Source organism: Amblyomma maculatum, unplaced genomic scaffold, assembly GCF_055883805.1.
Source record: "Amblyomma maculatum isolate TAMU_Amacu unplaced genomic scaffold, ASM5588380v1 scaffold_18, whole genome shotgun sequence".
Classification (NCBI taxonomy): Eukaryota; Metazoa; Arthropoda; class Arachnida; order Ixodida; family Ixodidae; genus Amblyomma; species Amblyomma maculatum.
Window position 1 is genome coordinate 5641446 of NW_028146743.1, and position 25387 is coordinate 5666832.

Genomic DNA, 25387 nt, shown 5'->3' on the forward strand with positions numbered 1-25387 from the left:
AATGTTTTTCAATATTGCCTAATTTATTATCACATTTAAACACAAAGAACATTACCACACACACTCGCACACACACGCACACACACACACACACACACACACACACACACACACACACACACACACACACACACACACACACACACACACACACACACACACACACACACACACACACACACAGACACAGAGACAGACACAGACACAGACACAGACACAGACGCAGACACACACACACACACACACACACACACACACACACACACACACACACACACACACACACACACACACACACACACACACACACACGCACACGCACACGCACACGCACACGCACACACACACACACACACACACACACACACACACACACACACACACACACACACACACACACACACACACACACACACACACACACACACACACAGAGAGAATGTCGCCGAGTTTAACACCTTATATTAAAAAAATACGCGACAAACACAGAACATGGGTTAAAAAGCCACACCACCTTCACCTCAGGCGGCGTGATTCCTTAAAATGCCCTCACTTGCAACAGTGTTCTGTTCTCTGAAGCCTCTCAGCTCGTTGTAGAGCATGGGGGCACTGAAGACTGCTCTAAATGCCCCATCAGACCGCGGCGTACAGAATGTGTGCATTCGTTCTAGGGTGTTTCATCTAAAATTTTACCTATTTTTTAAAAATAGGAAAATTAAGTTTTATTGTCGATTCTTCTTTTAGCTGTTGTATTAAAAGTAGAGAAAAATCAGGAGCACAAAGGCGTACTAATTAGCTTAATAATTAACTAAGAATAACTAATTACCTTTTTCTTTATACCAGCTAGAAGCTACTTTCAAATTGCAACAGTGAGCTACCGTTGTGAGATTGCCAAATGGTATTTTAAACGACAAGAAACGTGCATTTCTTAAGGACTGCAGCACTGGCAATTCTGGCCACTTTCGACGCACGAAAACGAAATGTAGCAAACGAAGCGCGGAATTGTACGCGCCCACAAGTGACACAGTCGGACGTCGCCGGGCGAATCAAGCCGTCTGAAGGCGGCTGCTGCCGCTCGTGAAATACTCGTCTGGTGCTGCGTTATCACATCCAGTGGTGCGATATCTGTGCATGTACTGCTTTTCTTTTTATTTCACACTCTGGGAACCAAAACTTGTAGTCAAGAGGGAGGGCTGATTTGGCCATACCATCAGCGCTACGCCCGCCCTATGAAAAGCTTCGCCCGCAATGCGTTGGTGATATCTTAAGATCCTACCAGACCATGACGCAGCTCCAGGCGCGTATTTCGCGGGCTGCAGCGGCCGCCTCCAGACGGCTGGTTTCTCTCGGTGACGTCACGGCTGCGTCACTCATGGGCGTGCATAAGTGCGCGCCTCGACTGCTAGGTTTCGTTTTCGTGCGTCGAAAGCGGCCAGAATTGCCAGCGCTGCAGTCCTTAAGAAATGCGCGTTTCTTGTCGTTTAAAATACTATTTGGCATTCTCACACCGGTAGCTCACTGTTGCAATTTGAAAGCAGCTCCTAGCTGGTATAAATAAAAAGTTAATTAGGTAATCTTAGTTAATTATTAAGCTAATTAGTACCCTTTAAGGCTCCTGATTTTTCTCTACTCTTAATACAAGAGCTAAAAGAAGAATCTACAATAAAACTAAATTTTCTTATTTTTAAAAAATTGGTAAAATATTAGATGAAACACTAAACAAGTCTATAATCTGATTCCGAAGATGAAGGGGAGGGTAGAAGCATTGGTACAACTAACTCAGACATTTAAGCGCGGCGGAGTCTGGGTTAATCACCTGTGTGTAAATGGAAGGAACGAAAATAAAAACAAAAATGTTCGACTACTTGGAGGTGCCGGGGATTGAACCCGGGGCCTTTCACATGCAAAGCGAACGCTCTACCTCTGAGCTACACCCTTTTTTTTTTTTTTTTTCTTTATTGCCGTGAAACACAAAACAAAAATACACATGATAAAAAACGTCAACTACACTTGAGCTAACGCGTAAGTGGCTAAAATCTTTTCAAGTTCACTAACTCATCAAAGAGACAATGCCATTGTGGCGGATCCTGCTGCCTCATGAAAGTTTCACGTATATAAACAGCACTTTCAATAAAGTTTTCACGCGAAGATCGTGTATTTATATCTGCGTGACGCACCTGCATTCGTGTTTTCCACAAACTATGGAGACCAAGAAGCATAATTAAATCATAAGGTGCATCATCGTTCTGCACTGGTAGGAATCTGATTCCGTACGGAGTTAGGGGAAGTTCCTTTTTAATTGTCCTTTGGAGGACGTCCCACAGAAAAACAGCATCCCAACACTGTAAGAAGACGTGTTCAATTGTCTCCGGTTTTTTGCACAACAGGCAATTTGTTGTCCATGGGACGAAGATACCTTTTTCATTCAGCCAGGTTTTAACAGGGAGCGTATTAGAGTGAAGTTTGAAAAGGAACGTTTTAGCAGATGGCCTCACGGGCATCTTCTTGACTCTTTTCAAAACATCCTGCCCTGGGCCTCCACAGTGTAATGCCCTGTAAAAAGGCACCGGCAGCATCACGTCAATGAGATCTTTATACAGTTTTTTTCTGGGAACATTGAAAAGGTAATCAAAAGAAAACCGCACTTCCAGCAACTTGCACGAAAAAACAACTTCGTGCAGGTAGCCAGTCACAGTACCAGGCATGCTTTCACATGACACAATCCATTCAGGGAGCAGCCTCTGCAATCGCACTTGCATCACAGTTCTTAGAAAGGTATCTTTTTGATCACGCAGGAATATAAATCGCGAAACCACTTGTCGCAAGAACAAATGGGCAAGCCAAGCCCGCCCCTTTTAACAGAAATAAACAAATTCGTCCGGGCGGTTTTTTCCATGTGGATGCCCAAATAAAAACAGCAAAAACGCGGTGCATTTTCTGAACTGAGGTTCGTGAGACACACAACACATTCATGAGGTACCACAGCCTTGAAATAAGAAAAACATTGCAAATGGAAGCGCGCGAAAACATTGAGAGTTGCCTTCCTTGCCACGCATCCGCTTTTTCTTTCGCTCTGGATGTTTCTTCCATCCAGTGCATGTTGGCATCTCGATAACAATCTAAAGGCACGCCTAGATATCGCGTTGGGAGAGCAGACCATCGCAGCTTACAGAAGAAATCAGGTGTCACGTCCCAATCACCGTGCCAAAACCCAGAGCTTTTCTCCCAATTGATCTTACATCCGGTTTGATCACAAAATGTTTGGACGACACCCGTAACTTCACAGATGCTCTTTCTAGTTGCACAAAACACTGCTATGTCATCAGCATATGCCAGCATTTTCACGTGTGCTGATTGCAGCTTGAACCCTAAAATGCGATCGCTATCAATGATAGCCAAGCAAAGTGGCTCTAAATACAGTGCAAAAAGCAGGGGTGAGAGCGGGCAGCCCTGCCTTACCGATGAACGTACTGCGATGCTGTCAGTCAGTTCACCATTCACTATAATACGGGTCGTGCAGTTCGCGTAAGCCATTTTAACACCCTCCACTATGACTTTTCCAAGGTTTGAATGCTCCAAAATGGAAAAAAGAATTTCGTGAGAAACACGGTCAAAGGCTTTCGCCAAATCTAACTGCATCATGGCTATCTGACCACCGAGTGCATCAACACATTCTAGTACGGTTCTTGCGACATGTATATTCGTGGCAATGGATCGACCCTTGATGCCGCACGTTTGATGAGACCCAACCAGTCTTTTTATTACGCTTTGCAGTCTTTTTGCTAAAACCTTCATATACACCTTGTAGTCAACATTGGTGAGGCTAATCGGTCGATATGACCCCACCAACAGTCGTTTCTCCGGATCATCTGTCTTGGGTATTAGCACAATGTGCGATGTAGCGAAAGACAATGGAACAGTATTACGTTCATAAGCTTCAGTGATTACATCGAGCATAAACTGAGCCGCATACTGCTGAAAAGTTTTAAAGAAGGCAGCGCTTAGACCATCCGGCCCAGGGGCCTTCCCAGGTGTCAGGTCATCTATTGCAGATAGTATCTCCTGCAACGTTACCGGTGTTTCTAGGCGCGCTTTACTTTCGTCATCCAGTGCAGGCATCAGTCTTAGAAAATCTGTTCGAAAGCCGCCTACAGTCTCAAGCTTAGCGCTAAGCAGTTCTTCGAAGTGCTCTGTTACCGCACGCTGAATATCTTTAGCATCTTCAGTGATATGGCCGGCATATCTTATACTCCTTATTTCTTTCTGGCAGGCGTATCTTTTCTCGTCTGCTAGCGCTCGTTTTGTCGGTACTTCTCCAGCCCAAAGTTTTTCAGCCCTTGCACGTATAACAGCCGCTGTGTATCTTTCACTGTCGATTGTTTCCAACTCACTTTTTATCTCTCGTATTTTACTGGCGAAATGCCCTGGCACTGAACTTTCCATGCTCAAAAGAAACTGAAGTTGTTCATTCAGTTCTTTTTCTTTTTCTTTCTCTTTATGCCGCACCTTACTGCTCTTTTCTATGGATTTCAATTTGACCCACTCTTTGAAGCTGTCCCATTCCGCTGCAAAACTTACTGGTCGCATAGTCAGACGACTTTCAAACTCGGTCTTAACTTCCGTAAGGAACTCTTCATCGGCGAGAAGTTTGGCATTCAGTTTCCATAGGTGCCAGTTAAAGCGCGATTTCTTTCCTGCCCTACCGAACACTGCACTCACGAGACAATGATCGCTGAAAGACACAGGTTTGACCTCATATGCAGTACATAGAGAAACAAGATCAACCGAGGCATACACCCTGTCCAATCGAGCATGGCTATCTCGCTGAAAGTGCGTGAACTCTGGTTGGTTTCCAGTGGAGAACACACTACCAACATCCTCAAGGCCGTATTCATGCACAAGTGCATTCAACTGCTCGGAGCTTCTGTCTCTTCGAGGTTTACACTTCGCCGCTCGGTCCACAGTTGAGCACACACAGTTGTAGTCACCAAGTACAAGCACGATTTTGTCGACCTTCAACCACGATTCAATAGACTCAAAAAACACTTCACGTTCGCGTTCTGAATTGGGAGCGTACAAACACAACACACGCCAGCATAAATTACAGTAGGTAAAATCAGTAACCAAAAGCCGACCACTTGGACAGGCAAAAACGGACTCTACGCGTACTCCCAGCGTGTTACGTATAAATAAAAGGCATCCACCCGATACACCAACAGAATGGCATACACACACATAAAAGTTTGTTTGAAAAGAAGCCACCCTACGGTCAGTGCTTTCTTCGCTCTCAATCTTTGACTCTTGCACAGCTGCTACATCTATATCATTATCTAAAAAGAGGCGATTGAGCTGGCATTGTCGCCTTCTCGCTCCCAGCCCTCTGACATTCAAAGTAGCTACGTGTAACGGCGAATTAAGCTCGCGAGTCATGTATTAGCGAGAGACGCCCGTACCCGCATGGTGCCTACCTTCATGGTTGCGTGGCCTCCGCTTCTGAAGAACAGTGGCATATGTGTGCATGTATTGTCCTCCCAGCGGAACGTCGGGCTGAATACAAACGAAGTCCAAGCACCGTCTGTCATTTTTGCTCACACACGCCCCGCTTGGTTGCAGAATGTTCCTGACGCTGGTCGGTAGGCAGCCGACCCACAAATCGTTCAGGACACCACAAAACCTACGGAGGCGGTTTCCCCGCCTGCCGCGTGTCGGCCGAGAAGTTCGGCTTCGGTCTTAACGTTGCTCTTCGGATGCCCGAAGTTTTTGGCGGCGGCTCACCACCAACACCACCTGGCAGCTGAGTCCCCTCGACGCTTTCCTCGTGTGGATGTTTCGCGGCAATAAAGGCTGCTGTCTCCGGCCCAACCTCCATGGCATCAGTAAAGGAAGGCTCAGTGCTGAGATGCTCCTCAGCGTCAGAAAAATTGATTACATCTTCTGATGCTTCCTTTGACTCGCCTTCATGGTCCTGTGACGGATCTTGCAAGGCTTGCCGAGTTTCACTCTCTTCACTGGGCACCGTCACCTTATGCTTTGTTAAAACAGTCAGGGAAGGCGCGTCCTGTTTTGTTGACTGACCTCTAATGTCAGCAGCCTCCTCCGCATCCACCTCGTCCATTATTAACTCCGACGAGTCTTCGCTGGTCCCAGGTCCGGCAATGCTAGCGTAGGTACGAGCACACTGGCTCTCTTCATGCCCGAACCGTCGACAGGTTCCGCAGCGAGGAACCCGGCACTCTTTGCGGATGTGACCCGTACTCCGGCAGCGTAGGCACAGCGGGGGTCTGCCTGGCACAATAACGAGCGCCAGCTCACCGCTAACATTCAGCTGATGCGGCAGGTCGTCGAGCTTCATGCCAGCTTTCAGCTTCAGCGTGACGTGTCTAGTAGTTGAGCCCTTTTCTAACATACCTTTAACTCGCCAGCGCTCCCGTGTAACTTCGGATACCTTTCCGTACGGCGCAAAGGCAGCACGGACATCCTCGTCTGGCACGTTGTGTAGCAGCCAGTGAAGTTTCAGCCGCACATCCTGGTTCGCCGGGTCAATTACCAAGCAGCGACCGTTTTTCACACACAACTCGCCTACACTAACAAGCTTGGTCACCGCTTCAGAATCCTTGAGAGTGACAGCCCAGACATGGCTCATCCGATACGCCCCCATCGCAACAACATCGGGGATCAGCGAATGCTGTGCCAAAGCGTCGCGGAAATCTTCCACCCGGTACGGGCGGGCCCTGATATCGGCATGCAAAAAAACCATATTCAAAACAAACCGACCTGTTGGCAGTGCAGGCAAAACAACTTGATAAGTACTATCCTGATCAGCAGTCCTGTTACCGCGGCCTGACATGGCCGCTGAAGCCGCTCCTGAGGAGCCCTGCATCCTGCGTCCGTTCACTGGCGTGGCCGGAAGCAGAATCCCCTCTGAGCTACACCCCCAATGTTTTTCAATATTGCCTAATTTATTATCACATTTAAACACAAAGAACATTACCACACACACTCACACACACACACATACACGCACACACACACACACACACGCACGCACACACACACACACACACACACACACACACACACACACACACACACACACACACACACACACACACACACACACACACACGCACGCACGCACGCACGCACGCACGCACGCACGCACGCACGCACGCACGCACGCACGCACGCACGCACGCACGCACGCACGCACGCACGCACGCACGCACGCACGCACGCACGCACGCACGCACACACACACACACACACACACACACACACACACACACACACACACACACACACACACACACACACACACACACACACACACACACACACACACACACACACACACACACACACACACACACACACACACACACACACACACACACACACACACACACACACACACACACACACACACACACACACACACACACACACACACACACACACACACACACACACACACACACACACACACACACACACACACACACACACACACACACACACACACACACACACACACACACACACACACACACACACACACACACACACACACACACACACACACACACACACACACACACACACACACACACACACACACACACACACACACACACACACACACACACACACACACACACACACACACACACACACACACACACACACACACACACACACACACACACACACACACACACACACACACACACACACACACACACACACACACACACACACACACACACACACACACACACACACACACACACACACACACACACACACACACACACACACACACACACACACACACACACACACACACACACACACACACACACACACACACACACACACACACACACACACACACACACACACACACACACACACACACACACACACACACACACACACACACACACACACACACACACACACACACACACACACACACACACACACACACACACACACACACACACACACACACACACACACACACACACACAGAGAGAATGTCGCCGAGTTTAACACCTTATATTAAAAAAATACGCGACAAACACAGAACATGGGTTAAAAAGCCACACCACCTTCACCTCAGGCCGCGTGATTCCTTAAAATGCCCTCACTTGCAACAGTGTTCTGTTCTCTGAAGCCTCTCAGCTCGTTGTAGAGCATGGGGGCACTGAAGACTGCTCTAAATGCCCCATCAGACCGCGGCGTACAGAATGTGTGCATTCGTTCTAGGGTGTTTCATCTAAAATTTTACCTATTTTTTAAAAATTGGAAAATTAAGTTTTATTGTCGATTCTTCTTTTAGCTGTTGTATTAAAAGTAGAGAAAAATCAGGAGCACAAAAGCGTACTAATTAGCTTAATAATTAACTAAGAATAACTAATTACCTTTTTCTTTATACCAGCTGGAAGCTACTTTCAAATTGCAACAGTGAGCTACCGTTGTGAGATTGCCAAATGGTATTTTAAACGACAAGAAACGTGCATTTCTTAAGGACTGCAGCACTGGCAATTCTGGCCACTTTCGACGCACGAAAACGAAATCTAGCAAACGAAGCGCGGAATTGTACGCGCCCACAAGTGACACAGTCGTGACGTCGCCGGGCGAATCAAGCCGTCTGAAGGCGGCTGCTGCCGCTCGTGAAATACTCGTCTGGTGCTGCGTTATCACATCCAGTGGTGCGATATCTGTGCATGTACTGCTTTTCTTTTTATTTCACACTCTGGGAACCAAAACTTGTAGTCAAGAGGGAGGGCTGATTTGGCCATACCATCAGCGCTACGCCCGCCCTATGAAAAGCTTCGCCCGCAATGCGTTGGTGATATCTTAAGATCCTACCAGACCATGACGCAGCTCCAGGCGCGTATTTCGCGGGCTGCAGCGGCCGCCTCCAGACGGCTGGTTTCTCTCGGTGACGTCACGGCTGCGTCACTCATGGGCGTGCATAAGTGCGCGCCTCGACTGCTAGGTTTCGTTTTCGTGCGTCGAAAGCGGCCAGAATTGCCAGCGCTGCAGTCCTTAAGAAATGCGCGTTTCTTGTCGTTTAAAATACTATTTGGCATTCTCACACCGGTAGCTCACTGTTGCAATTTGAAAGCAGCTCCTAGCTGGTATAAATAAAAAGTTAATTAGGTAATCTTAGTTAATTATTAAGCTAATTAGTACCCTTTAAGGCTCCTGATTTTTCTCTACTCTTAATACAAGAGCTAAAAGAAGAATCTACAATAAAACTAAATTTTCTTATTTTTAAAAAATTGGTAAAATATTAGATGAAACACTAAACAAGTCTATAATCTGATTCCGAAGATGAAGGGGAGGGTAGAAGCATTGGTACAACTAACTCAGACATTTAAGCGCGGCGGAGTCTGGGTTAATCACCTGTGTGTAAATGGAAGGAACGAAAATAAAAACAAAAATGTTCGACTACTTGGAGGTGCCGGGGATTGAACCCGGGGCCTTTCACATGCAAAGCGAACGCTCTACCTCTGAGCTACACCCCCAATGTTTTTCAATATTGCCTAATTTATTATCACATTTAAACACAAAGATCATTACCACACACACTCACACACACACACATACACGCACACACACACGCACACACACACACACACACACACACACACACACACACACACACACACACACACACACACACACACACACACACACACACACACACACACACACACACACACACACACACACACACACACACACACACACACACACACACACACACACACACACACACACACACACACACACACACACACACACACACACACACACACACACACACACACACACACACACACACACACACACACACACACACACACACACACACACACACACACACACACACACACACACACACACACACACACACACACACACACACACACACACACACACACACACACACACACACACACACACACAGAGAATGTCGCCGAGTTTAACACCTTATATTAAAAAAATACGCGACAAACACAGAACATGGGTTAAAAAGCCACACCACCTTCACCTCAGGCGGCGTGATTCCTTAAAATGCCCTCACTTGCAACAGTGTTCTGTTCTCTGAAGCCTCTCAGCTCGTTGTAGAGCATGGGGGCACTGAAGACTGCTCTAAATGCCCCATCAGACCGCGGCGTACAGAATGTGTGCATTCGTTCTAGGGTGTTTCATCTAAAATTTTACCTATTTTTTAAAAATTGGAAAATTAAGTTTTATTGTCGATTTTTCTTTTAGCTGTTGTATTAAAAGTAGAGAAAAATCAGGAGCACAAAAGCGTACTAATTAGCTTAATAATTAACTAAGAATAACTAATTACCTTTTTCTTTATACCAGCTAGAAGCTACTTTCAAATTGCAACAGTGAGCTACCGTTGTGAGATTGCCAAATGATATTTTAAACGACAAGAAACGTGCATTTCTTAAGGACTGCAGCACTGGCAATTCTGGCCACTTTCGACGCACGAAAACGAAATCTAGCAAACGAAGCGCGGAATTGTACGCGCCCATAAGTGACACAGTCGTGACGTCGCCGGGCGAATCAAGCCGTCTGAAGGCGGCTGCTGCCGCTCGTGAAATACTCGTCTGGTGCTGCGTTATCACATCCAGTGGTGCGATATCTGTGCATGTACTGCTTTTCTTTTTATTTCACACTCTGGGAACCAAAACTTGTAGTCAAGAGGGAGGGCTGATTTGGCCATACCATCAGCGCTACGCCCGCCCTATGAAAAGCTTCGCCCGCAATGCGTTGGTGATATCTTAAGATCCTACCAGACCATGACGCAGCTCCAGGCGCGTATTTCGCGGGCTGCAGCGGCCGCCTCCAGACGGCTGGTTTCTCTCGGTGACGTCACGGCTGCGTCACTCATGGGCGTGCATAAGTGCGCGCCTCGACTGCTAGGTTTCGTTTTCGTGCGTCGAAAGCGGCCAGAATTGCCAGCGCTGCAGTCCTTAAGAAATGCGCGTTTCTTGTCGTTTAAAATACTATTTGGCATTCTCACACCGGTAGCTCACTGTTGCAATTTGAAAGCAGCTCCTAGCTGGTATAAATAAAAAGTTAATTAGGTAATCTTAGTTAATTATTAAGCTAATTAGTACCCTTTAAGGCTCCTGATTTTTCTCTACTCTTAATACAAGAGCTAAAAGAAGAATCTACAATAAAACTAAATTTTCTTATTTTTAAAAAATTGGTAAAATCTTAGATGAAACACTAAACAAGTCTATAATCTGATTCCGAAGATGAAGGGGAGGGTAGAAGCATTGGTACAACTAACTCAGACATTTAAGCGCGGCGGAGTCTGGGTTAATCCCCTGTGTGTAAACGGAAGGAACGAAAATAAAAACAAAAATGTTCGACTACTTGGAGGTGCCGGGGATTGAACCCGGGGCCTTTCACATGCAAAGCGAACGCTCTACCTCTGAGCTACACCCCCAATGTTTTTCAATATTGCCTAATTTATTATCACATTTAAACACAAAGAACATTACCACACACACTCACACACACACACACACACACGCGCGCACACACACACACACACACACACACACACACACACACACACACACACACACACACACACACACACACACACACACACACACACACACACACACACACACACACACACACACACACACACACACACACACACACACACACACACACACACACACACACACACACACACACACACACACACACACACACACACACACACACACACACACACACACACACACACACACACACACACACACACACACACACACACACACACACACACACACACACACACACACACACACAGAGAATGTCGCCGAGTTTAACACCTTATATTAAAAAAATACGCGACAAACACAGAACATGGGTTAAAAAGCCACACCACCTTCACCTCAGGCGGCGTGATTCCTTAAAATGCCCTCACTTGCAACAGTGTTCTGTTCTCTGAAGCCTCTCAGCTCGTTGTAGAGCATGGGGGCACTGAAGACTGCTCTAAATGCCCCATCAGACCGCGGCGTACAGAATGTGTGCATTCGTTCTAGGGTGTTTCATCTAAAATTTTACCTATTTTTTAAAAATAGGAAAATTAAGTTTTATTGTCGATTCTTCTTTTAGCTGTTGTATTAAAAGTAGAGAAAAATCAGGAGCACAAAAGCGTACTAATTAGCATAATAATTAACTAAGAATAACTAATTACCTTTTTCTTTATACCAGCTAGAAGCTACTTTCAAATTGCAACAGTGAGCTACCGTTGTGAGATTGCCAAATGGTATTTTAAACGACAAGAAACGTGCATTTCTTAAGGACTGCAGCACTGGCAATTCTGTCCACTTTCGACGCACGAAAACGAAATGTAGCAAACGAAGCGCGGAATTGTACACGCCCACAAGTGACACAGTCGTGACGTCGCCGGGCGAATCAAGCCGTCTGAAGGCGGCTGCTGCCGCTCGTGAAATACTCGTCTGGTGCTGCGTTATCACATCCAGTGGTGCGATATCTGTGCATGTACTGCTTTTCTTTTTATTTCACACTCTGGGAACCAAAACTTGTAGTCAAGAGGGAGGGCTGATTTGGCCATACCATCAGCGCTACGCCCGCCCTATGAAAAGCTTCGCCCGCAATGCGTTGGTGATATCTTAAGATCCTACCAGACCATGACGCAGCTCCAGGCGCGTATTTCGCGGGCTGCAGCGGCCGCCTCCAGACGGCTGGTTTCTCTCGGTGACGTCACGGCTGCGTCACTCATGGGCGTGCATAAGTGCGTGCCTCGACTGCTAGGTTTCGTTTTCGTGCGTCGAAAGCGGCCAGAATTGCCAGCGCTGCAGTCCTTAAGAAATGCGCGTTTCTTGTCGTTTAAAATACTATTTGGCATTCTCACACCGGTAGCTCACTGTTGCAATTTGAAAGCAGCTCCTAGCTGGTATAAATAAAAAGTTAATTAGGTAATCTTAGTTAATTATTAAGCTAATTAGTACCCTTTAAGGCTCCTGATTTTTCTCTACTCTAAATACAAGAGCTAAAAGAAGAATCTACAATAAAACTAAATTTTCTTATTTTTAAAAAATTGGTAAAATCTTAGATGAAACACTAAACAAGTCTATAATCTGATTCCGAAGATGAAGGGGAGGGTAGAAGCATTGGTACAACTAACTCAGACATTTAAGCGCGGAGGAGTCTGGGTTAATCACCTGTGTGTAAATGGAAGGAACGAAAATAAAAACAAAAATGTTCGACTACTTGGAGGTGCCGGGGATTGAACCCGGGGCCTTTCACATGCAAAGCGAACGCTCTACCTCTGAGCTACACCCCCAATGTTTTTCAATATTGCCTAATTTATTATCACATTTAAACACAAAGAACATTACCACACACACTCACACACACACACATACACGCACACACACACGCACGCACACACACACACACGCGCACACACACACACACACACACACACACACACACACACACACACACACACACACACACACACACACACACACACACACACACACACACACACACACACACACACACACACACACACACACACACACACACACACACACACACACACACACACACACACACACACACACACACACACACACACACACACACACACACACACACACACACAGAATGTCGCCGAGTTTAACACCTTATATTACACGGAGAAAAAAAAATACGCGACAAACACAGAACATGGGTTAAAAAGCCACACCACCTTCACCTCAGGCGATGTGATTCCTTAAAATGCCTTCACTTGCAACAGTGTTCTGTTCTCTGAAGCCTCTCTGCTCGTTGTAGAGCATGGGGGCACTGAAGACTGCTCTAAATGCCCCATCAGACCACGGCGTACAGAACGTGTGCATTCGTTCTAGGGTGTTTCATCTAAAATTTTACCTATTTTTTAAAAATAGGAAAATTAAGTTTTATTGTCGATTCTTCTTTTAGCTGTTGTATTAAAAGTAGAGAAAAATCAGGAGCACAAAAGCGTACTAATTAGCTTAATAATTAACTAAGAATAACTAATTACCTTTTTCTTTATACCAGCTAGAAGCTACTTTCAAATTGCAACAGTGAGCTACCGTTGTGAGATTGCCAAATGGTATTTTAAACGACAAGAAACGTGCATTTCTTAAGGACTGCAGCACTGGCAATTCTGGCCACTTTCGACGCACGAAAACGAAATCTAGCAAACGAAGCGCGGAATTGTACGCGCCCACAAGTGACACAGTCGTGACGTCGCCGGGCGAATCAAGCCGTCTGAAGGCGGCTGCTGCCGCTCGTGAAATACTCGTCTGGTGCTGCGTTATCACATCCAGTGCTGCGATATCTGTGCATGTACTGCTTTTCTTTTTATTTCACACTCTGGGAACCAAAACTTGTAGTCAAGAGGGAGGGCTGATTTGGCCATACCATCAGCGCTACGCCCGCCCTATGAAAAGCTTCGCCCGCAATGCGTTGGTGATATCTTAAGATCCTACCAGACCATGACGCAGCTCCAGGCGCGTATTTCGCGGGCTGCAGCGGCCGCCTCCAGACGGCTGGTTTCTCTCGGTGACGTCACGGCTGCGTCACTCATGGGCGTGCATAAGTGCGCGCCTCGACTGCTAGGTTTCGTTTTCGTGCGTCGAAAGCGGCCAGAATTGCCAGCGCTGCAGTCCTTAAGAAATGCGCGTTTCTTGTCGTTTAAAATACTATTTGGCATTCTCACACCAGTAGCTCACTGTTGCAATTTGAAAGCAGCTCCTAGCTGGTATAAATAAAAAGTTAATTAGGTAATCTTAGTTAATTATTAAGCTAATTAGTACCCTTTAAGGCTCCTGATTTTTCTCTACTCTTAATACAAGAGCTAAAAGAAGAATCTACAATAAAACTAAATTTTCCTATTTTTAAAAAATTGGTAAAATCTTAGATGAAACACTAAACAAGTCTATAATCTGATTCCGAAGATGAAGGGGAGGGTAGAAGCATTGGTACAACTAACTCAGACATTTAAGCGCGGCGGAGTCTGGGTTAATCACCTGTGTGTAAATGGAAGGAACGAAAATAAAAACAAAAATGTTCGACTACTTGGAGGTGCCGGGGATTGAACCCGGGGCCTTTCACATGCAAAGCGAACGCTCTACCTCTGAGCTACACCCCCAATGTTTTTCAATATTGCCTAATTTATTATCACATTTTACACAAAGAACATTACCACACACATACACGCACACACACACACACACGCACGCACGCACGCACGCACGCACACACACACACACACACACACACACACACACACACACACACACACACACACACACACACACACACACACACACACACACACACACACACACACACACACACACACACACACACACACACACACACACACACACACACACACACACACACACACACACACACACACACACACACACACACACACACACACACACACACACACACACACACACACACACACACACACACACACACACACACACACACACACACACACACACACACACACACACACACACACACACACACACACACACACACACACAGAATGTCGCCGAGTTTAACACCTTATATTACACGGAGAAAAAAAAAACGCGACAAACACAGATCATGGGTTAAAAAGCCACACCACCTTCACCTCAGGCGGCGTGATTCCTTAAAATGCCTTCACTTGCAACAGTGTTCTGTTCTCTGAAGCCTCTCTGCTCGTTGTAGAGCATGGGGGCACTGAAGACTGCTCTAAATGCCCCATCAGACCACGGCGTACAGAACGTGTGCATTCGTTCTAGGGTGTTTCATCTAAAATTTTACCTATTTTTTAAAAATAGGAAAATTAAGTTTTATTGTCGATTCTTCTTTTAGCTGTTGTATTAAAAGTAGAGAAAAATCAGGAGCACAAAAGCGTACTAATTAGCTTAATAATTAACTAAGAATAACTAATTACCTTTTTCTTTATACCAGCTAGAAGCTACTTTCAAATTGCAACAGTGAGCTACCGTTGTGAGATTGCCAAATGGTATTTTAAACGACAAGAAACGTGCATTTCTTAAGGACTGAAGCACAGGCAATTCTGGCCACTTTCGACGCACGAAAACGAAATCTAGCTGACGAAGCGCGGAATTGTACGCGCCCACAAGTGACGCAGTCGTGACGTCGCCGGGCGAATCAAGCCTTCTGAAGGCGGTTGCTGCCGCTCGTGAAATACTCGTCTGGTGCTGCGTTATCACATCCAGTGGTGCGATATATGTGCATGTACTGCTTTTCTTTTTATTTCACACTCTGGGAACCAAAGCTTGTAGTCAAGAGGGAGGGCTGATTTGGCCATACCATCAGCGCTACGCCCGCCCTATGTCAAGCTTCGCCCGCAATGCGTTGGTGATATCTCAAGATCCTACCAGACCATGACGCAGCTCCAGGCGCGTATTTCGCGGGCTGCAGCGGCCGCCTCCAGACGGCTGGTTTCTCTCGGTGACGTCGCGGATGCGTCACTCATGGGCGTGCATAAGTGCGTGCCTCGACAGCTAGGTTTCGTTTTCGTGCGTCGAAAGCGGCCAGAATTGCCAGCGCTGCAGTCCTTAAGAAATGCGCGTTTCTTGTCGTTTAAAATACTATTTGGCATTCTCACACCGGTAGCTCACTGTTGCAATTTGAAAGCAGCTCCTAGCTGGTATGAATAAAAAGTTAATTAGGTAATCTTAGTTAATTATTAAGCTAATTAGTACCCTTTAAGGCTCCTGATTTTTCTCTACTCTTAATACAACAGCTAAAAGAAGAATCTACAATAAAACTAAATTTTCCTATTTTTTAAAAATTGGTAAAATCTTAGATGAAACACTAAACAAGTCTATAATCTGATTCCGAAGATGAAGGGGAGGGTAGAAGCATTGGTACAACTAATTCAGACATTTAAGCGCGGCGGAGTCTGGGTTAGTCACCTGTGTGTAAATGGAAGGAACGAAAATAAAAACAAAAATGTTCGACTACTTGGAGGTGCCGGGGATTGAACCCGGGGCCTTTCACATGCAAAGCGAACGCTCTACCTCTGAGCTACTTTTTTTTTCTTTACTGCCTGTTTTGAGTTCACATCAATTCAAAAAATATCCACAATAATGGTAAAACTCGCAACAACCAGAGTTCGGCTGTCACGAAAGGTTTAAAATTTTTTGAGGACAGCCAGTTCATCGAGCACACTGATCCAGTCAGGTGGATCAGAAAGCACCCGATACGTTTCTCTAAGGAGCAGCACACTCTCGATAACGTTCTCGCGTACAGAACGCGTGTTGACATCCGCATGTTGCACTTGCATCCTTGTTTTCCACAGGCTGTGGAGGCCCAAGACCATGACTAAATCCAAAGGAATACCCTCACTCTCGACTGGAAGGAACCGTATGCCATACGGATCTAACGGAAGGTCTTTCTTTAGTGTTCTCTGGAGAACATCCCAGTGAAAGACTGGGTCCCAGCAATCCAGAAAGACGTGCTCGATTGTCTCTGGTTTTTTGCAAAGGAGACAGTCTGTTGTCCAGGGAACGAATAAGCCTCTTTCATGTAACCAGGTTTTAACAGGTAATGTGTTGGAATGTAGCTTGTGGGCGATTCCTCTGCCCGAGGCATGCGCACGACAAACACACAGTGGGCCGTATGATAAACATCTTTAATCTCACGTTAAGCGCAGGCGTCCTCGAGGCTGTCCGGGGTCGTCGTCCGGGTGGCTGCGGGTCGTTCCGGGAGCAAAGCAGGAGCGACGAGCCAGGGACCAAGAAGAGGCCGAGACCGCGGCGCGTGCCTTATTTTATAGCCCCCTCGCGCGGGACCGGTTATCCCCGCGCGAGCGGGGAGAGGGAAACAGGCACGCGCGCAGGGAGCATTGGGAAGTGGCGCGGCCTTCGAATGCGCGGCGCGCCACGAGCCCTACATCTTCCCCCCCCTCAGCGTCCGACCCGGGCTCCGCCAACAGCCGGGCCATGTCCATGTCCGAGCCCGGGTCAGCGTAAAATATGAAGGCTTGTCGCCTGGCTCTGGCGGGATGCCATCTCAGCTGGTCCGTGGGACGGGAGAAGCAGCAGGCATGGCGGGACTGTTCCGGCTGGTCCCTCTCCGGCAGCGGCCACATTCTCGGGGTCACAGCGCAGCTGGGCTTGGCCCCGGATACGCCTGGCAGCGGCCCTGAGCTGCTGCTCTACATCGTTGACTCCTTTCCACGTGGCGCCGTGCTGGATGCACATTGCAGCAGGCGTTTTCGCCCCGGGCACACCTGGCTTCCTGAGGCCCGTACTCCAGGCCTGGGCAGCGGGCTCCACTCCAGACGCGTTGAAGATGGCCAGCATGGCCGCGCTGGTCACAATAATGGGCCACAAACTATGGGGGTACTCCCTGTTTAAGTGGCCCCTCCTTGAACCAAGCTCTGGATGCGGTTTCCCGCCCCAGCGACGGTGGTTCATCTGGCTGCTGCAAAATCTTATCAGAATGCATTCTGAAAGAAGCAAAGACGTTAGACAAAGTAGTGCACTACCTTGGCCTTAGGTTATAGCGTCGGTTGCGAACCGGGTTGCTACCTGCATCGTTTTGAGCTTCCCCCGCTTCGCAGTTATCGTCCTTGCGAAGGTGGTAAGCTTTCAAGTCTGCGACGTGCACCGGACCAGCGGTTTCACCGCTCGCCAACAACCGCAGCTGGTAGGTGAGTGGCGTAGTCCGTGCCGTAACTTCGAACGGTCCAACCCACTTGTGCGCTAGCGACGCGGCGAAACCACGCGCTGCGTTACTAAGCGGGTGCGTTCTTTTCAGTACCAAGTCGCCCGTGTTGAAAACGACGTGACGACGACCTTTGTTGTACTGATCCGCTTGCTCCATGCGCGCGACATCGAGGTTTTCACGAGCCGCGCGCTGCGCTGCCTCAAGGCGCTCGCGGAGCTTTGCCGCGTACTGCGTAAGCGGAGGGGGCGCGGGCCCCGCCGCGTCAAGTAGGGCGTTCTCTAGCGGAAAAGCGATCTCTTTCCCAAAATTCAAGTAAGCAGGTGTCATACCTACCGACCTGTTCACGGTTGTTCTAGTGGCGAAAGCCAGTTCGGACAGCCGTGCGTCCCAATCTCTGTGCTGCTCGGTCGTCGCGACCAGCATACTCTTAACATTCCGATTCACCCTCTCGGTTATGTTGCTCTGAGCGTGGTAGGGACTCGTTTTCCTGTGGCGGATTTGAAGCGCCCGACAGGAATCAGCAAAGACTTTGCTTGTGAAATACGAAGCATTGTCTGTAATGAGGTCGGAAGGGAAACCGAAACGAGTGAGTGTCTCCAACAGTTTCTCCCAAATCCGTTCTGACACAAGCTTCCTAAGGGGGAAAACCTCAACCCACTTGGAATAGTGGTCCGTTATTACCAGGATATATTGGTGTCCGCGCGCGGAGCGAGGGAGGGGTCCCATGATATCGCACGGGACCACTTGCCACGGATAGTTGCTAACTACCGGCTTCAACATGCCAGCGGGTTTCCCCGCCCGAGGCTTGGCTACCTGGCAAACAGGACATGTACGGGCGTAACCCAGCACATCCTTTCTCATACCTGGCCAGGTCGCGACACGGCATAACTTATCGTAAGTCTTACTGCAGCTGCCATGGCCTGCCAGCGCTGAGTCATGGAAGTACTGGAGGAATCGTTTCCGCAACTTCCTCGGGACCACGACTCGGAAGGGGGATGCAATCGCCTCTTCCTCGTCAAGTTGGGGGATGTAGCAGAGCAGTAAGCCATCCTCGCCCAGCAGATACGCGTCGTACTTGCCCTCAGCGTTCCCGGTGCAAGCTGCACTACTCGCAAGCTCTGTCAGCACCCGCTGGCATAGACCATCTGCTTTCTGGGCCTCAATTAGCTCTTCCCTACTGACCGCTACTCCCCAAGACAGATTTCTCTCTGCCTCACTTCTTGGCAGGCGAGTAGTCGCCGCCACCAGCTGCTGCGCCTTCTCTCTCTCGCAGCACCGCGCGGCAACTCTGTCCGCCTCCTTTCTCTTTTTACCTACGCAGGGCGCGACACTCGCGTCCGCCCTCTCCTCCTCTCCACTGGCGGCGACGCCGCTTTCAGCAATGCTGGTCTGCGCCTCTTCTGCGCATCTGCCTGCCTTCAACGGTGCGCGCGCTAAAGCATCGGCCACCTTATTCATGCTGCCCCGGCGGTACTCAATGGCGTACGCGTAACGTTGCAACGTCAGCGCCCATCTCGCGAGTCTGCCTGCGGGGTTTTTCAGCCTCTTTAACCACGAAAGTGCCTGGTGATCTGTCTGCACGGTGAAAACAGCTCCGTCTAGGTACATGTCGAACTTTGACAATGCGAACATTATCGCCAGGCATTCCTTTTCGGTCACGGAGTAATTCCGCTCCGCCGATGTGAGCGTGCGGCTAGCGAACGCGACAGGGCGCAGTTTGCCCTCGTGTTCCTGCAACAAAACAGCTCCTACACCGGCATCACTAGCATCTGTCTGCAAGACAAACGGCTTGTTCAGGTCGGGGAGGCGCAAACTAGCGGTGTTCGGTATCGCGCGAGCCAAGGCAACAAAAGCGTCGTTCTGTTCCTTGCCCCAGACCCACTTCGAGCCTTTCCGCAACAGCTGGTTCAACGGCCTAGCGAGCTCTGAACAACTAGGGATGAATTGTCTGTAGAAGGCAACCATTCCCAAAAACCTCTGCAAGCTTTTCACGTCCGTCGGGCAGGGGTAGTTCAGAATTGCCTGCAGTTTGTCATCGTTCGGTCTCAAAGTGCCATCATCAACCACAAATCCCAAGAGGTTCACTCTCTTCGATGCCAACTGCACTTTCTTTGGGTTGATCGTTATACCCGCACGTCTCATTCTTTCAAGTACGGAATTCAAGTGAATGAGATGCTCTTCGAACGACTGTGAGAATATCACGACGTCGTCGAGGTACGCCGGGGTCGTCGTCCGGGTGGCTGCGGGTCGTTCCGGGAGCAAAGCAGGAGCGACGAGCCAGGGACCAAGAAGAGGCCGAGACTGCGGCGCGTGCCTTATTTTATAGCCCCCTCGCGCGGGACCGGTTATCCCCGCGCGAGCGGGGAGAGGGAAACAGGCACGCGCGCAGGAAGCATTGGGAAGTGGCGCGGCCTTCGAATGCGCGGCGCGCCACGAGCCCTACAAGCTTAAAGAAGAACGTTTTAACTGAAGGCCTAACTGGCATCTTTTTCACACGCTTTAAGACATCCTGTCCGGGGCCTCCACGGTGTGGTGCACGGTAAATCGGCAACGGTATCATCACATCCAGAAGATCTTTGTACAGCTTCTTCTTACACACTTTGCTCAAGTATTCCATTGAAAAACGCGCATGCAACATTCTGAAAGACAAGACAACATCGCGCATGTACCCTTTTAAAGCGCCACTCATATTCTCACCAGAACAGACAACGTATTCTGGAAGCATTTTACACAGTCGTACTTGCATGACCGTCCTCAAGAATTTGTCGTTTTGATCACGAAGGAAAAAAAAACGCGAGACAACCTGTCGCAAAAAGAGATGCACAAGGCCCAAGCCCCCCGCCTTAACAGGAAGAAAGAGGTTGGTTCTGCTGCATTTTTCCCATGTTGATGCCCACATGAAAACGGCAAAGACACGATGAATTTTTTGAGTGCTAACACGCGTCGCCGAAAGCACATTCATTACGTACCATATCTTTGCCACAAGGAAAACATTGCACACATAAGCGCGTGAGAACATTGCCAACGGCTTGCCCTGCCATGAATCAGCTTTCTCTCTCGCCCTCTCTGCTTGGCCAGCCAAGAAAGGGGTGCGATCTCGGTACGATTCAAGCGGCACGCCTAAACACTGGGTCGGCAATTTTGACCATTGCAAACAAGAAAAGTATTCAGGCGTAACATCCCAGTCTCCATGCCAGAAACCGGCACTTTTTTCCCAATTTACTTCACAGCCTGTCTGTCGGCAGAATTTTTCAACAAGGGCAGTAACTTCTTGAATGCTTTCTCTGCTTGAACAGAATACAGCGATGTCATCTGCATATGCCAGCATTTTGACCTGTGCTGACTGCAGCATAAAACCAGTTATACGTTCATTGTTTATGATAGACCGGCAGAGAGGCTCGAGGTAGGCCGCAAACACTAGGGGTGACAGGGGGCAGCCTTGCCTCACTGACGACAGCACACGAATGCTGTCAGTGAGCTCTCCATTCACAATTATCCGTGTCGTGCAGTTCGCATACACCATTCGAACACCTTCCTCAATCACTCGCCCTATGTTTGAGTGTGTCAATACTTCGAACAAGGCATCGTGCGAAACGCGATCGAATGCTTTGGCGAGATCCAGCTGTATCATTGCCACTCGAGATCCAATCGCGTCACAACACTCCAAAACAGCTCGTACCACGTGCACATTAGTTGCGATGCTTCGACCTTTAATGCCGCACGTCTGATGTGGCCCAACCAGACTCGGTATTACATTTTGGAGCCTTTTCGCCAGCACTTTCATGTATATTTTGTAATCCACGTTGGTGAGGCTAATCGGCCGATAAGAACCCACCAACAGGCGTTTTTCTGGCTCATCATACTTCGGAATCAAAACAATGTGCGAGGTAGAAAACGAAGGTGGGACCTGCTTACGTTCGTATGACTCATCTAGCACTTTAAGCAAAATCTGGGCTGTGTAATCTTTAAATGCTTTGTAGAAAGCAGCGCCAAGCCCGTCAGGTCCTGGCGACTTTCCCATTGGAAGGTCGTCTATCGCACTTTCTATTTCTGTCAAACTTATGGGTCGTTCTAGACGCGTTTTAACATCCTCATCGAGCTTTGGCATTTGGCGCAAAAATTCTGCCTGAAAGCCATTTTTGACTTCGCGTTTACGGCCAAGCAATTCATTGTAGTGTTCTATAAAGGTATTTTTGATAGTAGCAGGGTCACTAGTTACAGCACCTCGGTTGTCAATTTGCCGTATTTCCTTTTGATACGCGTGCCGTTTCTCATCTGACAGCGCTCGCTTGGTTGGCGTCTCACCCGCCCAAAATTTTTCCGACCTTGATCTTATCACTGCTGCCTTATACTTTTCAGTGTCAATGTTTTCAAGTTGTCGTTTCAAGGCTTTTATTTCTTGTGCATATCTTCCCGGCTGGACGCTATCCATGCTAAGCAAAAACTCAAGCTCCTCGTGCATTTCTTTCTCTTTTCTTTTTTCCTCATATCGAATTGCGCTTGCAGTTTTGATAGCTAAAAGCTTTACTCTCTGCTTTAGCTCCTCCCACTCAACTATATAGCTTGCGGCCTGCGTCGAAAGTAATTTATCGCGTTCTTTCGTTGTCTCTCTTACAAAACTGTCGTCCTCTAAAAGCTTCACGTTAAATTTCCACTGGTGCCAGTTAAATCGTGACCTCCGCTGTTTCCTGCCAAATGTTCCAATTACTAAGCAATGGTCACTGAAGCTTACGGGCTTAACGTCATACTCTGTGCACAATGAAGCCAGTTCAACAGAGACATAAATTCGATCTAATCTGGCGTGGCTATCCCTTTGAAAATGCGTGTATTTAGGGTGTGCGTCGTAAGAGAACAAATAGCCAACGTCTTCGAGATTACAATCATTAATTAAAGAGTGCAGCAGCTGAGCACTCTTATCCCTCACTGGCAAATTTTTTGCGCGGTCCTGAGCGAAACAAACACAGTTGAAGTCTCCTATGAATATTACTACCTTGTCGCACCTAAGATGCATTTCGAGACTTTCGAAAAATGTTCTGCGCTCGCTCACCGCGTTCGGAGCATAAACACAGACAACACGATAACTATCCCAATGTTTTTAATATTGCCTAATTTATTATCACATTTTATACAAAGAACATTACCACACACATACACACACACACATACACGCACACACACACGCACACGCGCGCAATCACGCGCGCGCGCGCACACACACACACACACACACACACACACACACACACACACACACACACACACACACACACACACACACACACACACACACACACACACACACACACACACACACACACACACACACACACACACACACACACACACACACACACACACACACACACACACACACACACACACACACACACACACACACACACACACACACACACACACACACACACACACACACACACACACACACACACACACACACACACACACAACATGTCGCCGAGTTTAACACCTTATATTACATGGAGAAAAAATACGCGACAAACACAGAACATGGGTTAAAAAGCCACACCACCTTCACCTCAGGCGGCGTGATTCCTTAAAATGCCTTCATTTGCAACAGTGTTCTGTTCTCTGAAGTCTCTCTGCTCGTTGTAGAGCATGGGGGCACTGAAGACTGCTCTAAATGCCCCATCAGACCGCGGCGTACAGAATGTGTGCATTCGTTCTAGGGTGTTTCATCTAAAATTTTACCTATTTTCTAAAAATAGGAAAATTAAGTTTCATTGTCGATTCTTCTTTTAGCTGTTGTATTAGGAGTAGAGAAAAATCAGGAGAACTAAATCGTACTAATTAGCTTAATAATTAACTAAGAATAACTAATTACCTTTTTCTTTATACCAGCTAGAAGCTACTTTCAAATTGCAACAGTGAGCTACCGGTGTGAGATTGCCAAATGGTATTTTAAACGACAAGAAACGTGCATTTCTTAAGGACTGCAGCACTGGCAATTCTGGCCACTTTCGACACACGAAAACGAAACCTAGCAGACGAAGCGCGGAATTGTACGCGCCCACAAGGGACGCAGTCGTGACGTCGCCGGGGAATCAAGCCGTCTGAAGGCGGCTGCTGCCGCTCGTGAAATACTCGTCTGGTGCTGCGTTATCACATCCAGTGGTGCGATATCTGTGCATGAACTGCTTTTCTTTTTATTTCACACTCTGGGAGCCAAAGCTTGTAGTCAAGAGGGAGGGCTGATTTGCCCATACCATCAGCGCTACGCCCGCCCTATGACAAGCTTCGCCCGCAATGCGTTGGTGATATCTCAAGATCCTACCAGACCATGACGCAGCTCCAGGCGCGTATTTTGCGGGCTGCAGCGGCCGCCTCCAGACGGCTGGTTTCTCTCGGTGACGTCACGGCTGCGTCACTCATGGGCGTGCATAAGTGCGCGCCTCGACTGCTAGGTTTCGTTTTCGTGCGTCGAAAGCGGCCAGAATTGCCAGCGCTGCAGTCCTTAAGAAATGCGCGTTTCTTGTCGTTTAAAATACTATTTGGCATTCTCACACCGGTAGCTCACTGTTGCAATTTGAATGCAGCTCCTAGCTGGTATGAATAAAAAGTTAATTAGGTAATCTTATTT

General features: G+C 47.9%; 4 non-coding genes across 4 annotated transcripts; all 4 read right to left on the minus strand.

The window, feature by feature from the left end:
• Positions 1–9467: 9467 nt before the first annotated feature.
• On the minus strand, positions 9468–9539 carry TRNAA-UGC (transfer RNA alanine (anticodon UGC)). Its single transcript has one exon. It is a non-coding gene; the product is annotated as a tRNA-Ala (tRNA).
• Positions 9540–11416: 1877 nt separating this feature from the next.
• On the minus strand, positions 11417–11488 carry TRNAA-UGC (transfer RNA alanine (anticodon UGC)). The gene has a single exon. It is a non-coding gene; the product is annotated as a tRNA-Ala (tRNA).
• Positions 11489–13297: 1809 nt separating this feature from the next.
• TRNAA-UGC (transfer RNA alanine (anticodon UGC)) lies at positions 13298–13369 on the minus strand. Its single transcript has one exon. It is a non-coding gene; the product is annotated as a tRNA-Ala (tRNA).
• Positions 13370–15136: 1767 nt separating this feature from the next.
• On the minus strand, positions 15137–15208 carry TRNAA-UGC (transfer RNA alanine (anticodon UGC)). The gene has a single exon. It is a non-coding gene; the product is annotated as a tRNA-Ala (tRNA).
• Between the last annotated feature and the right edge of the window lie 10179 nt (positions 15209–25387).